Below are 14029 nucleotides of genomic sequence, written 5' to 3'. Positions count from 1 at the left end.
GGGGGAAACAACTACTAAGTGTTTAAGGCAAGGATAAATTTCACATCTTGATTTAAAGTCCAGCATTTTATCCATTATGCTACCATAGTTCCCACATTCTAACCTACTCACATTATAGCTAAGGAAACTGAGGCCCAGAGAAGGGAAAGTGATTTTCATAAAAATCATATAGCTAAATTGGGATTAAACTGAGACTAGAACCAAGGTTCCTGATGCCTAGATTAAGGTTTTCACTAAATGATACTACTTTTTTTTTCCTTTTAGTCACAAACGAATGAAAGATAAAGCATTTCTTTAGTACTTTCTATATGCTAGCTACCATGCTAAGTGCTATGAATGCAAATATCAGCAAACACGGCAATCTTTGACCTCAAGAAACTTACATTCTAAAGGGGGAAGACAGCACATGAAAGGGACCTATGAATTGGACAGGGAGAAAAGTTGAGGCAACAGGGTTTGAAATAACCCAAAAGTATTATGGAGGCCAGGTTCAGAGCAAGATGTGGAGAAAGCTTGCCTATCAGATAACAAGGTGGTTCACAAGTTAGAGTCTCAAGATTGTGATAGGAGGGAGATCAGGAGGGTGAGAACAATGGTTGGAGTACAGGTCTGGAACAGGTAAACTGAGAAGTTCTGAAAGCTGCCCCAGTTTAGTACAGGAAATGTAGAAGTGACTGGGATTTCAGAGGCTGTTTCAGTGAAGTAGAAACTAAACAGGACTTTTTAAGTTGGAGTTGTTTTGAGGATGGCTCTGGCCATAGACTCATTGTTATTTAAATAATCAGCCAAAATGTATAACAATCAATCACTAAAAGTTCTGGGGCACAATGATGTATGAAGAGTGCCATATAGGAGCTATTTGAAAAAGAAGAGCAAACTTAAGTGAAGCACAATAGTTGTCTTCAAGCATCTAAAGAACTTTAATCTGGAAGAAGGTTTAGGCTTGTTTTGTTTGGTCTCAAAAGGCCAAGTGAGGAACAATGGGTGGAAGTTGCAAAAAAAGGCAAATTTAGATTTTGATATGAGGAAAAAAATAAAAGACCTTCCTAATAACTGTATCAACCCCAAATTAGAAAGGGATGCCTTGGGATACAATTTCCCCCTCATTGGAAATCTTCAAGCTGACATTTCATGAGCACTTATTAGGGATATTGTAGTAGACATTATTTTCAGGAGTGATTTGGGCCAGGTGGTCATTGATGTCTCTACAAACTCTCAAATTCAGTGATCCTAAAAATCATTACAGTTTTCTAAAATGTACTTAACCTTGGCTACAAATATACATTCTGATAAAGTATCTTTTAAGTAGATGTATTTGAAGTTTGAAATTAAGTCAGAAGTAGGAGAAATTGGCAAGTTACTTTTTTTCTGCGTGCATTAAATTCTGAAAAGACATATCCTTTCTTGAATCACTACAAGACATAGTACTTAATTTTACCTTATTATTTTACCACTTGATAATTCCACTGAATTTCCTGGAGACCAGCAGTTCTGTTATATTAAACCATTATTCACACCTTATATAACTCTTTAATTATTTTCCCCAAGTCTATGCTAATTCAATTCAATTCACCTCAACCAATTGTTATTTTTGCAATTTTCTTCCTGACTAGATTTTAAGTGTTTTAGAGACAGCAGACAAATGTTTAGAATTCTATATTCTCATCATTCCAACTTTCATCATCACTTGAACATAATAAGTATTATACAAATATTTGGTGGTTTGATCTGAGATCTCTGGGTAGAATTGCCCAAAAGAATGCACAAGTCTTAAAATGTTTGCCAGTTAAACATTTCTGAATTTAACCAATGTGGCTGCTCCTTCATAGATGATCTTCATGAACTTCCTTCCAAAACTTCCTTACCTGTTTTATAGCCTTAGAATTCCTCTCTCTGTATTGAGTTTGAATGATTTATTATAGGATGTATTTACAGTGTGCTATGCAATTGAAACTGAATATCTTACCACAATAGGTTGCCAAGGGTTACCCTAAGCCAAAGTAAGTATTGGAAGAGTGTTTTAATTAAAGTATGCATCTTACATGCATATATTTATTATGTAATATTTAAAATAGTTTCATCTCTTAAAGTTAAATGAAGTCAGCATAGTATAATGGAGTAGTATTGAACTCAAATAGAAATAGCTCTACTGGCTTCATATTTACTTGAAAAACTACAAATTACATATCTACATATTTTATTTATTTCTTTAAAACTTTAAATCATATTTTAATCTGTTTTGGGAAGCATTCAGGACTTTTTCAGGGCCACATATGTCCTCAAAAGTGAGGCCTCTGGGGATAGAGAGCTGTTTCTAGAACCTGAAAGATCTGACTTCAAATTCTACTTCTTATTCTTCCTGCTTATGTTATCCTGAGAAATCATTTTAAGTTCTCAATGCTTCCAGCAAATCTCTACAACTATTACTTTTAGAGGAAGTGCCAAACTGAATTAGTAGAGGGAGTTTTCACTTCAGGGAGTTCTCTATAACAATAAAATCAGAGTTCCAATCGTGTTCCCTATCTGACCTCAGCATTCTTCTATAAAAAACAAACCATCTCTAATTCTTCAGACATAGCCCTTTGAAGTTATCCCTGAAAAGTTCTGAAGCCCACTTGAGAAACACTTTGTAATTGGGATTTGATCTTAAATAATAAGGAAATGAGTCATATGTTCTTCTATCCCTACAGTAAGAAAATGTGTCTAAAATCACTTTTCAAATAAAAACAATTTCTCCTGATCTTAGAGTCAGTACATCTATCAACAGTTTTATTACTCCCCCAAAAAGGTGGGTGGAAGAAATAAGCAAATGGACTTAAAAGGCCTGGTTCCCTCAAGGAATTGTAAGCATTTTAGCTAAAGCAATTGAATTGTCATTACCAGATGCTTCATGAAGGATTTAAATGCAAAGGGGCTGGTAAAAATATAAACCTATGTATTTTCCCAAGTGAATAAAATAAAGTCAATGTAAATACCCCTAAGTAAAAGCTCTAGATAGCAGGGGACCACTCTGTGGACTAAGTCAACAAATTCTGCTCATGATAACCATTGCTATTAGTTCTTATATAATTCTTTCCCAAAGGTAAATGAAAAATCTATTTCTAGATTTTGTACACCATCATTGGTTTTGTCTCTCTGCCACCGGATCAGACATAATTCAATGATTCTTTAGACATGAGTGAGTATATGCACTGGACTAGGCAGAAAACCTATGATTGAATTCTAGATCTTAGATAACATTAAGCAAATCACACCCACTTTTTCAAACTTTGGTTTCTTCATCTGTAAAGTGAGGTGGTTGGCCTAAATAATCTCTAATGTTTGATAATTCTATAATATTCACCTGCATGGACCTAAAAGACAGAAGTTATAGATTCTCAGATCTAGAAGAGATCCTAATGATCTGCTAATCCATCCATTCTCTTCCTGATCTGGAAACTCTTTGATAATATCCCTGACAAGTAGTCAACTAGACATGACTGCAGATATCCAGAGAAGAGAGAATCACAACTGGCTAGTGTATTTCCATTCACATATATGAGTGATTCATAGCTCCATAGGATCATAGATTTTTATCTCAAAGGAAGCGAATATATCTAATACAATTTCCTTTATATTATAGATGAGGAAAATAAGGCTCAACAAAATGAAATGACTTGTCCAAAGTCATCAGGTTTATAAGTGGAAATTCATGATTCAAATCCAGGGCCAATTTTTATATCATACTATCTTTAATTTTTAATCACACTTTCTTCTAATGAGCAGAAATCTGCCTCTTAGAAACAGCTTTTGTTATCTAGGGCTAGGCAATCATGTTAAATCCCTCATGATATATAGAGGGATCATGAATACAGAGGCAACACTTAGACAAAAGTGTTTTAGGGGAGGAAAGAATGACATTTACTACCAATAGACCTAAAACTTGCCACATGCCTTTTGTGTTTACATAGAACTGATTAATCGATGGAACAAGGATTAAACCCAAGTTAGTCTTTGTGTTGCATGGAAGAATACAGATACAATGAGTGAGTATTCTGGAACGCTTTCCCTTACACATGGTTTTCCAAGTGTTATATTAGCCCACTGAGACCTCTATTTCTCTACTCCATCTCCCAAAACAGATGGGTAGAGTTTAGGGAGCAACTATTGATTTTTTCTAGAATTTGAACTAGATAAATAAAACCCTGGAGGCATTCGAAGTTTGAGTGTGTGAGAGAAAGTTGAATTTTGTGAAAAGGAATTGGTCTGAGCCTCTGCCTTATCCCTAGAGGAATAAGTGAAATCATTGGGCATTTCATAGTTGTTCCCCATGACAATGGTTGATTCTAAGCAGAATGATTTAGATTGTCTAAGATAAATGTGCCACAAAACGTATATCTGTGGAATCAGAAAGAGTAATAAATTGGATGTGCTTTTTCTTTTGATTAAAATCACTTGAAAAAATGAAATATTTTCTTTTGATGCACTAATAGCCCATAATAAAATAGGTAATTATAATGATTATTTAATTAGTTGAGGATTGTGTTAGTATACGAATTTTCTACTCCTTGATAAACATTACTTGTACTATATATGAATATAATTATTTCTCAGAGGTAGGGTATTTTAAATAAACCAAATGTTCCTCCTTATCTATTCATTATATCTAAATAAGTCACAGCTACTTAAAAAGTTATATCTGAAAAGAAGAGACATGGATTTGAATCTTGACCTTGCCACTTACCATGTCTGACCTTATGAAAGTCATTTTATTTTTCCAGACTTCAGTTTCTTCGTTTTTTCAAAAAGGTTTAATAATTCCTCAGTAATTCTACCTTACATGGTGGTTGTAGACTTCACATGAGGCAATATATGTACATTATTTCATAAACTGTAAGGCAATATGAACCTCTACTGGGCAGCTCTTTGGCAGAGTGTATGGAATACACAGCCTGGAGTCAGAAAGACTGAATACAAATTTGGCCTTAGATACATAATAGCTGTGTGACCCTGGGCAAGTAACTTTACCCTTTTTGCTTCAGTTTCCTCATCTCATCCGGAAAATGAGCTAAGGCAAGAAATGACAAACCAGTACTGTATCTTTGCCAAGATAACTGCAAATGGGTTAACAAATATTGGACAGGATTGAAATGACTAAACAGAAACGAATGTATGTGCAAGCTATAGTTATTAATGGCTTATTTAGAATTAAAAGACCTCTCCTTCAGTTTTCACTCTTTAGTCATTTGACAACTTTTTCCCACCCTTCTTCCTTCCCTCCTCTCAGAGACGAAAAGCAATTCCACTGGTTGATACATGAATTATTGTTCAAAACCTGTTTCCATATTATTCATATCTGTAATAGAATGATCTTTTAAAACCAAAACTCCAATCATATATTAATTGAACCACATGATCTCTATCAAACATTTAAAGAACAATTAATCCCAATACTATACAAACTATTTTGTAAAATAAGCAAGGAAGGAGTTCTACCAAATTTTTTTATGACATAAATTTGGTACTAATACCTAAGCCAGAAAGACCAAAAACAGAGAAAGAAAATTATAAACTAATCTCCTTAATGAACATAGATGCAAAAACCTTAAATAAAATACTAGCAAAGAGACTATAGAAATATAACACAAGGATAATTCACTAGGACCAGGTGAAATTTGTACCAGGAATGTAAGATTGGTTTAATATTAGGAAAACTATGAGCATAATTGAACATATCAATAATCATACTAAAAGAAATCACATTATTATCTCAATAGATGAAGAAAAAGCCTTTGACAACATTCAGTACCCATATTTTTAATTATTTTTTATTTCTTAAACCCTTAACTTCTGTGCATTGGCTCCTAGGTGGAAGAGTGGCAAGGGTGGGCAATGGGGGTCAAGTGACCTGCCCATGGTCACACACCTGGGAAGTGTCTGAGGCCAGATCTGAAACCAGGACCTCCCATCTCTAGACCGATTCCCAATCCACTGAGCTACCCAGCTGTCCCCATCAGTACCCATTCTTAAGGGAAACACTAGAAGGCATAGGAACAAAGTGGCCTTCCTTCAAAATAATGAATTGTATTTATTTAAAACCAACAACAAGTATCATCTGCAATGGGGATAAGTCAGAAGCCTTCCAAATAAGATCAGGAGTGAAGCAAAAATACTCATTATCACCGTTATTATTTAATGTTGAACTTGAAATTCTAGCCACAGCAATTAGAGAAGAAAAAAGGAATTGATGAAATTAAAGGCAGTGAAGAAACTATACTATTATTCTTTATGGATGATATGATGGTATATTTAGAGAATCCCAGAAAATCAACTAAAAAGCTAGTTGAAATAATTAATAACTTTAGCAAAGTTGCAGGATAACAAAATAAACCCACATAAATTATGAGTATTTCTATGTATTTCCAACAAAAATTGGCAGCAAGAGTTAGAAAGAGAAACTCCTTTTAAAATCATTCTAGGTTAGTGATGGGAAAACTTTTTAAAGAGGGGGCCAAAGGAAAGGAAATGCTCATCCGTCAGTCTGTTTCTAAGGCAACTCTTTCGAAGTTTCATTTTATTGAATCCTACTCATTGTTTTTGTCAGATTAGGAATAATGTCAGCAGAAGGGGATAGAACATTTCAGGAGGCTGTAGTTTGCCCATCACTGCTCTACACAATGTAAAATATTCTGGAATCTATCTGCCAAGATGAATACAGGAATTATACAAACAAAACTATAAAAAAACTTTTCACACACATAAAGTTAGATCTAAACAATTAGAAAAACATTAATTGCTCAGGCTAAGCTAATATAATAAAAATGACAATCCAACCTAAATTAATTCATTTATTCAGTGTTATACATATAAAACTACCAAAAGACTAATTTATGGAACTAGAAAAAATAATCTCAAAATTCATCAGAAAGAACAAAAGGTCAAGAATATCAAGGGAGGAATACTGGGAAGATGGCAGCTTAGACAGAGCCAATCTTAAAACCTCTGCACCCTTCCACACTGAGATAAAAATTAATGCACTTCAAGAAAGAGGACCAAATCTAACAATGGGATATAGCAGGGGGAACCCTACTGCTGGACAGATAAAGAGGTAGCCAAGAAAAAGGCTTGAATTCTTGAACTACTGGGTCTTAGGGGATAGAAGGGGAATCCCAGGACTTCTCCCCCATGTGCTCTGTGGAGTCTCCAGCGGACCCTGAAATCTCAGGGAGGGCGGGCTCACCTGCCCAGAGAGAGGGCCTTGCTGGCACTGCAGAGGTGACTAGAGGAGAAAGCCAAAGAAACATAGCAAAAACACTCAGAAGATGGCAGCTTAGAGAGAGCAAAACCTCAGACCTCACCACTTAGCTTTGTCACACTGAGAGAGAGAACAAAGGACTTCAGGAGGAAAAAAAGAACATATCAAACACAAGGACAGCACAGGGGGATCCTACTGCTGGACAGCTTAGCTCAATGAAAACATTCCTTTTTGTCCCCCCACTTTTTTTTTCTTTTTTTCTCCTTTCGATGTTTTAGCCTTAGGGCAGATTAAGCAGTACAGAATAATCCAATCAAAATAGGTTTAATACCATCAATTAGACAAGAAGTCTTCAGAGGGCAGAAAAGGTAACTACAAATCTCCATTGGCAGCTGGGGGAAGATCTTTCATCAAAGATCATTAAATATATCTGCTCAAACTAGTAGAACAGAAAAGAAAAAAATATGAGTACACAACAGAAAAAGAGAAAAGAAATGACAATTGACAGCTTCTTTCAAGGAAGTGAAAAGAGAGCAAATGAAATAGAAGAAGAAGTTCTAGCGAATTGGACACAGGCTTTGGAAGATCTCAACTCGAGAATTTCAGGAACTCAAAAAGCAAGCAAGAGATGCAAGAGAGGCTAAAGACAATTTGTAAAAAGGAAAACATGAACTAAAACAAGAAAATAAAGTCTTAAAAGCCAGAATTGGCCATCTTAAAAATGAAGTAAAGAAGGCAAAAGATCTACAATGAAAATCAGACCAGAAGGAGAAGGATGACCAAAAAGCCAGGAATGAAATTCAGTCTTTAAAAAACAGAACTCAACAACTAGAAGCAAATGACTTCACAAGGCAGCAAGAATATATTAAACAAAATTTTAAAAAAATGAAAAATTTGAGGAGAATATGAAACACCTCATTGATTCAACCAAAAATCTGGAGAACAGAGCTAGAAGAGAGAACTTCAGAATTATTGTTTTACCAGAACATCATGATAAAAGAAAAAGTTTAGATAGCATCCTACAAGAAATTATCAGAGACAATTGCTCTGAAATTCTTGAACAAGAGGGAAAAGTGGAAATTGATAGAATCCACAGATTACCTCCTACATTTAATTCACAACTGACAACTTCCAAGAATATTATAGCCAAATTCAAAAACTACCAGACCAAAGATAAAATATTAAAAGCTGCTAAAAAGAAGTCATTCGGATAACAGGGAGCCACAGTTAGAATAACAAAGGATCTGGTTGCATCTACATTGAAGGACCAGAAGGCATGGAACACAATTTTCTGGAAAGCAAGATAACTGGGTCTGCAATCAAGAATCAGCTATCCAACAAAACTAACTATATTATTGCTGGGGAAAGTATGGTCATTCAATAAAATCGAGGACTTCCAAACATTCATCAAGAAAAAAACAGACTTAAACAGAGTGTTTGCTGCCCAAAGACAGAACTCAAGAGAATCATCATAAGGTAATTTAAGAGAATGTAGGGGGCCCATAATCATCATTATTATTCAATATTATATGAGGAATGCTAGCTACAACAATAAGAAAATGAAAAGAAATTGATGGTATTGCAATAGGTGCTTAAAAAAAAACCTATCATACTTTGTGGATAACATGATAGTATTGTAGGAGAACCCTAAAAAGCCAGTGAAAAATATAGGTTAAACAATTAACAACTTTAGGAAGGTTGCAGCATAATAATTAAACACATGTAAATCATCAGTATTTTTATATACTACCAACAAAGTTCAGAATAAAGCGAATTTCCATTTACATTTTCTATAGACAACATAATATATTTGGGAGTCTACCTGCCAAGATAAATCTAAGTACTATATGAATAAAATTATATAATACTTTTCACACAAATAGCCATATCAATTAAAAAAATATCGATTTCTTATAGATTGGTCAAATCAATATTCTCTAGAATCAAAATTCTATGTAAATTATTATATATTTTATATTATTGTAATATATTACATTTTATGAGAAAATTAGAATCCTACCTAAATTAATTTACATATTACATTATGTTATATCATATCATATAATGTTATGTAGTATTTTAATTTTATTGGCTTTGACCACTATGCATAATTAATATTTTTAAATTTAATTAAATCCTCCCAAATACATGTAAAAATAGTTTTCAATTTTCAGGGAATAATGAGTCTCAAATTCTCTCCATCTCCCCCTTCTTCCCTTTTCAAAAACCCTAACCTCCTTGAGATAGTAAGCAATCTCATATAGGTCCTTACCCCACCTTTTTAAAATCTCTTTGGGATACCAATCGAGATATGTTATTGCTGGGTCAAAGAGTATGTAGTGTTTTGTAGCGTTTTGGGCAGAGTTTCAAATTGCTCTCCTGAATAACTGAAGCAGTTTGCAACTCCCCAAACAATGCCTTCATGTCTAAGATTTCCAATATCCCCTCCACATTGTCATTGTCTATTTTTGTCATAGTAGTTAATCTGATAGGTGTGGTATCGTACCTCAAAATTGTTTTATTTGCATGTCTTGAGTCTTAAATTGGAGAGTCAAATTTTCCATTCAGCTCTGGTCTTTCCATCAGGAATACTTGAAAGTTCTCTATTTATTGATTATTCATTATCTCTCCTGAAGAATTATGCTCAGTTTTTCTGGGTCTCTTGGTTGACGTTATAGTTCCTTTCCCTCTGGAATATCATATTCCAAACTCTCTTAAATATAGAAGCTGGTAATCTTGTGTTATCCTGACTGTGGCATCACAATAATTGAATTATTATTTTTTGTGTGTTTTTGTGGGTATATGTACCCACATATGTGTGTGTATGTGATTTTTGTTTTTGTAGCTTGGATTATTTCCTCCTTGACCTGAGAGTTTTGAAATTTGTCTATGATATTCTTGGGAATTGTCCTTTTAGGATGTCTTTTGGGAGATAATGAGGGAATTCTTTCTGTTTCCATTTTGCTCTTTGTGTGATAGTTGGATTAGATCTACACTGCCCATCTTTAGATTGAATCACCAAAGGTGAGAGCACCTCCAATTCTGGGAGGTCCTTAACCCATGGGTGCTAGATTGGGTGAGGAATCAGAATCAACTGACTGCCCCCTAGGTGTACTACAAGAAGTGTCTATTGTGATTGGACACACAAAGTAGGAGGAGGCACAGAAAGTGACACAAGAGTGACCCCTTTAAAAAGAGGGAGTTGAGTGAGTGAGAGGTGTTTCTGGTGAAGAGGGAGGCCAGTAAAGGAGGTCTTCTAGTTTTCCTGGTTTGTGGAGTAGTGCTTGCTTGCTAGAACGCTAAAACCTTGGTGAATTTAAAGACTGAGTGAATCTTTCTGAACTTCTCTTAAGGAACTTATTTTAATAGATTCCGTGAATGAAGCAAAGTTTCATTCACCTCCTGTGCCTGACTCTTGGCTGAGGGTTAATTAGATCTACCTGGATTAATCAGAGGATCATAATAAATTACCTACTGGGTTAGATTCTAATTTCCTTATATCTTCTCTCTCTTCTTAATTGTAAATAAACTTCCATAAAAGTCAATTTTGACTTGAGATTATTCTTAATTGAGGATTGATAACAGTTCAATCCTCTGGCAACCATTGTTTAATATATTGAACCCTCCACCCCCCCCCCAAAAAAAAAACTTTTCACCCTTTCATTTTGTCCTAGAATGCCAGTATTTTTCTTTGATGATTTCTGTAAGATGATGTCTAAGCTCTTTTTTTTTTTAAATTAGGATTTTCAGGTAGTCCAATAACTCTTAAATTATTTCTCCTGAACTTATTTTCCAATATTTTTCCCATGAGATATTTCATATTTCCTTCTATTTTTTACTCTTTTGACTTTGTTTTGATTGTTTTCTTAATGTCTCATGTAGTCATTAGTTTCCACTTGCCCAATTCCAATTTTTAAGACATGATTCTCTTGAGTTAGCTTTTGAACCTCCTTTTTCCATTTGGACAATTAAACTCGGTAAAGAGTTCATTTCCTCAGTGAATTTTTGTAGCTCTTTTCCCAAAGGGTCAATTCTGTCTTTCTAGAAGTTTTTCTCTTCATTATATTTTCTCATATTTATCCATTTAGTCAATTCTGCTTTTTAAAATTTCTTCTCTTCTTTGGATTTTTGAGCCTCTTTTACCAATTGGCCTATTCTGTTTTTTTTTTTTTTAAGTATTCATTTCATCAGTATTTTTAATGCTTTCTTCCTACATCTTGTTATCTTTTATTTCATGTTTTTCCTGCATCATTCTCAATTCTTTCTCCAATTTCCTTATACCTTTCTTATATAATTTTTAAAATCCTTTTTTTGAGTGTGTGTATTAATTCTTTTTAGGCTTGAAGCCAATTCATGTTTTTCTTGGAGGCTTTGGATATAGCAGCATTGACTTTATTGTCTTCTTCTGAGTTTGACTCTGATCTGTCACCCAAATGACTTTCGATGTTGTTCTTTTTTGTTCTTTGCTCACTTTCCTTATTTTTCTTTTCTTTTAGTTTTTTTTTTAAGAGTTAAAGTTTGATTCTGTACCTGTGGTTAAGGATAAAGGTTCATGTTGTTTTTGCAGCTGCTTTCAAAGTTGGTATTGGGTATTTCTCTGTTTTCCGTTCTTCTAAGATGGTATAATATAAGGAGAGGTGTGTTTAATACTCTCCAGGCATGTGCTCTGTGAGGCATGTGAGTAAAACCAAATACTCTTTTACCACTTGGAACTTTGACCAGGGTCCCTTTTGGCTGCAAGTGCTAGTGTATCCTGCTACTCTACCTCAGCCTATGATTGCACACCAGGATTGTGACTTGTTCTGTGTATGTGCTATGGGACAAAAGGCTTGCACACAGAGCCAACAAGGGTCCCCTGTAACCTTCATCTGCAAAGTTGTCCAATTCTCCTTACCATCTGTTTCTGAGAGTTCAGGAAGCCTTTACTTTTGCTTCAGTTATGTCCAAAGCCTGTTGCCTCCATGGGGATTGCCCTGTTTCACTGAGTTTTACTTATACTCCTATGCACTAGATTTCTCCTGCCACTACTCTTGATTGTTCTGGGCTGAAAAAATTATTTCTTGTCTTTTGTGGGTTATTCTGCTTTAGAATTCTTTCTTTTTTCTTTTTGTGGCTCTAAGAAAAGCTTTTGTAAAAGTTGACAGCTCCGTCAGCAGTTTTAAGCCCTCTCCCTGCGGATGAGGTGAGCCAGCTGGATTTCCTTGGGCTTGATGGTCACCAGCTTGGCATGGATGGTGCATAGATTAGTGCTCTCAAACAGTCCCACGAGATAGGCTTCAGTCACTTCTGGCAAGGCCATCACTGCAAAGCTCTGGAAGCCAAGATCTGTCTTAAAATCTTGTGCAATCTCATGCAGAGAAGTTGGAAGGGCAGCTTCCGAACAAGGAACTTGGTGGACTTTTGTTAGCAGTGAATCTCTCACAGGGCCACAGTGCCAGGCCAGTAGCAGTGAGACTTCTTCATGCCGCCAGTGGTGGGAAAACTTTTCTGAGCTGCTTTACTAGTGAGCTGCTTTCTAAGAATTTTTCCTCCAGTAGATTTTCAAGTGGTTTGCTTAGTATGAGCCATGGTTTAGCAGAAGGAAAAAAAATGTTGCTGAGTCTAGAATTCATTTTAATTTATTACATCATAGCTCTTTGGAGGAAGATTTTGTTTTGCAATTGTGTTCAAATAGGAAGACCATCCAGGTATTTTATGTTATCCAGTTATTTTAAATGGTAATTTTCTTTCTTGCTATTGGACTTTTTTGATAGTATATAGAAATATAGATGGTTTGTATGGGTTTGTTTAATATTCTATAACTTTGCTAAAATTGTTATAAATAATAGTAATAAAAGAGAAATACTATTTATTATTTTAAGGAAAATTCCATTCCAAAGCTCTCTAGTCTTTTTAATAGAAATAGGCGTTGTATTTTGTCAGAAGCTTTTTTCCACCTATTGAAATAATCTTTTGATTGTTGTTGGTTTTTTATTGATATGTTCAATTATGCTAGCCATTTTCCTAATATTAAAACATCTGCTTTATTCCTGGTATAAAACCCATCTGGTAATAGTTTATCTTGTGAATTATTGCCTTAATCTCCTTGCTAATATTTTATTTAATTTTTTTGCATCAACATTCATTAAGGAAATTGGTCTGTACTGTTCTTTGTTTTTGCTGACTCTTCTTGGTTTAGCTATAAGCAATATATTTGTGTCGTAAAAGAAATTGGATAAAATTCTTTCTCCACCTATTTTTCAAAATCATTTAAATGTTATTGGAAATAGTTGTTCTTTTAAATGTTTGGTAGAATTCATTTTTGAGTCCATGAGGCCTTAGAAATTTTGTCTTAGAGAGTTTATTCAAGGACTTCTTCAATTTCCTTTTCTGAGAAAGGGTTAAATATTCATTTTCTTCTCTTAATTTGAGCAACACATATACTTATCAATTTTGCCTAGCCATCTTTATTGACATTTAACTATGCAAAACATCTCCTAATAATTATTTTAATTTGCTTTTCATTGGTGTTGAAATCACCCTTTCATTTTTGTTACTAGTACAGTGAAGCCTCATCTATCATAGCAGTTACATTCCAGAGGACCTCCCCAAGATAGGTGAAAACCCAAGAAGTAGCAGCATTATATTTATTTTATTATTTATATATTTAAGGCTTTACAAACCCTTCCCACACTCCTACAAACCTTTCCCACAGTTTTATTAACTTTTCTGACACTTATAAACACTGAGCCAATCAGAGCCCACGATACAGAACACAGCGCTGTGGTTGGTCACTTTCATTCCTTCACCTGATAC

At 34.6% G+C, this 14029-nt stretch overlaps 1 pseudogene; it reads right to left on the bottom strand.

The window, feature by feature from the left end:
• Positions 1 to 12392: 12392 nt before the first annotated feature.
• Positions 12393 to 12802, bottom strand: LOC123235070 (annotated as a pseudogene).
• Between the last annotated feature and the right edge of the window lie 1227 nt (positions 12803 to 14029).

Source organism: Gracilinanus agilis, chromosome 2 (genome assembly GCF_016433145.1).
Source record: "Gracilinanus agilis isolate LMUSP501 chromosome 2, AgileGrace, whole genome shotgun sequence".
Classification (NCBI taxonomy): Eukaryota; Metazoa; Chordata; class Mammalia; order Didelphimorphia; family Didelphidae; genus Gracilinanus; species Gracilinanus agilis.
Note: the sequence above shows the minus strand (reverse complement) of the source record. Positions and strands in the feature narration are given on the sequence as shown.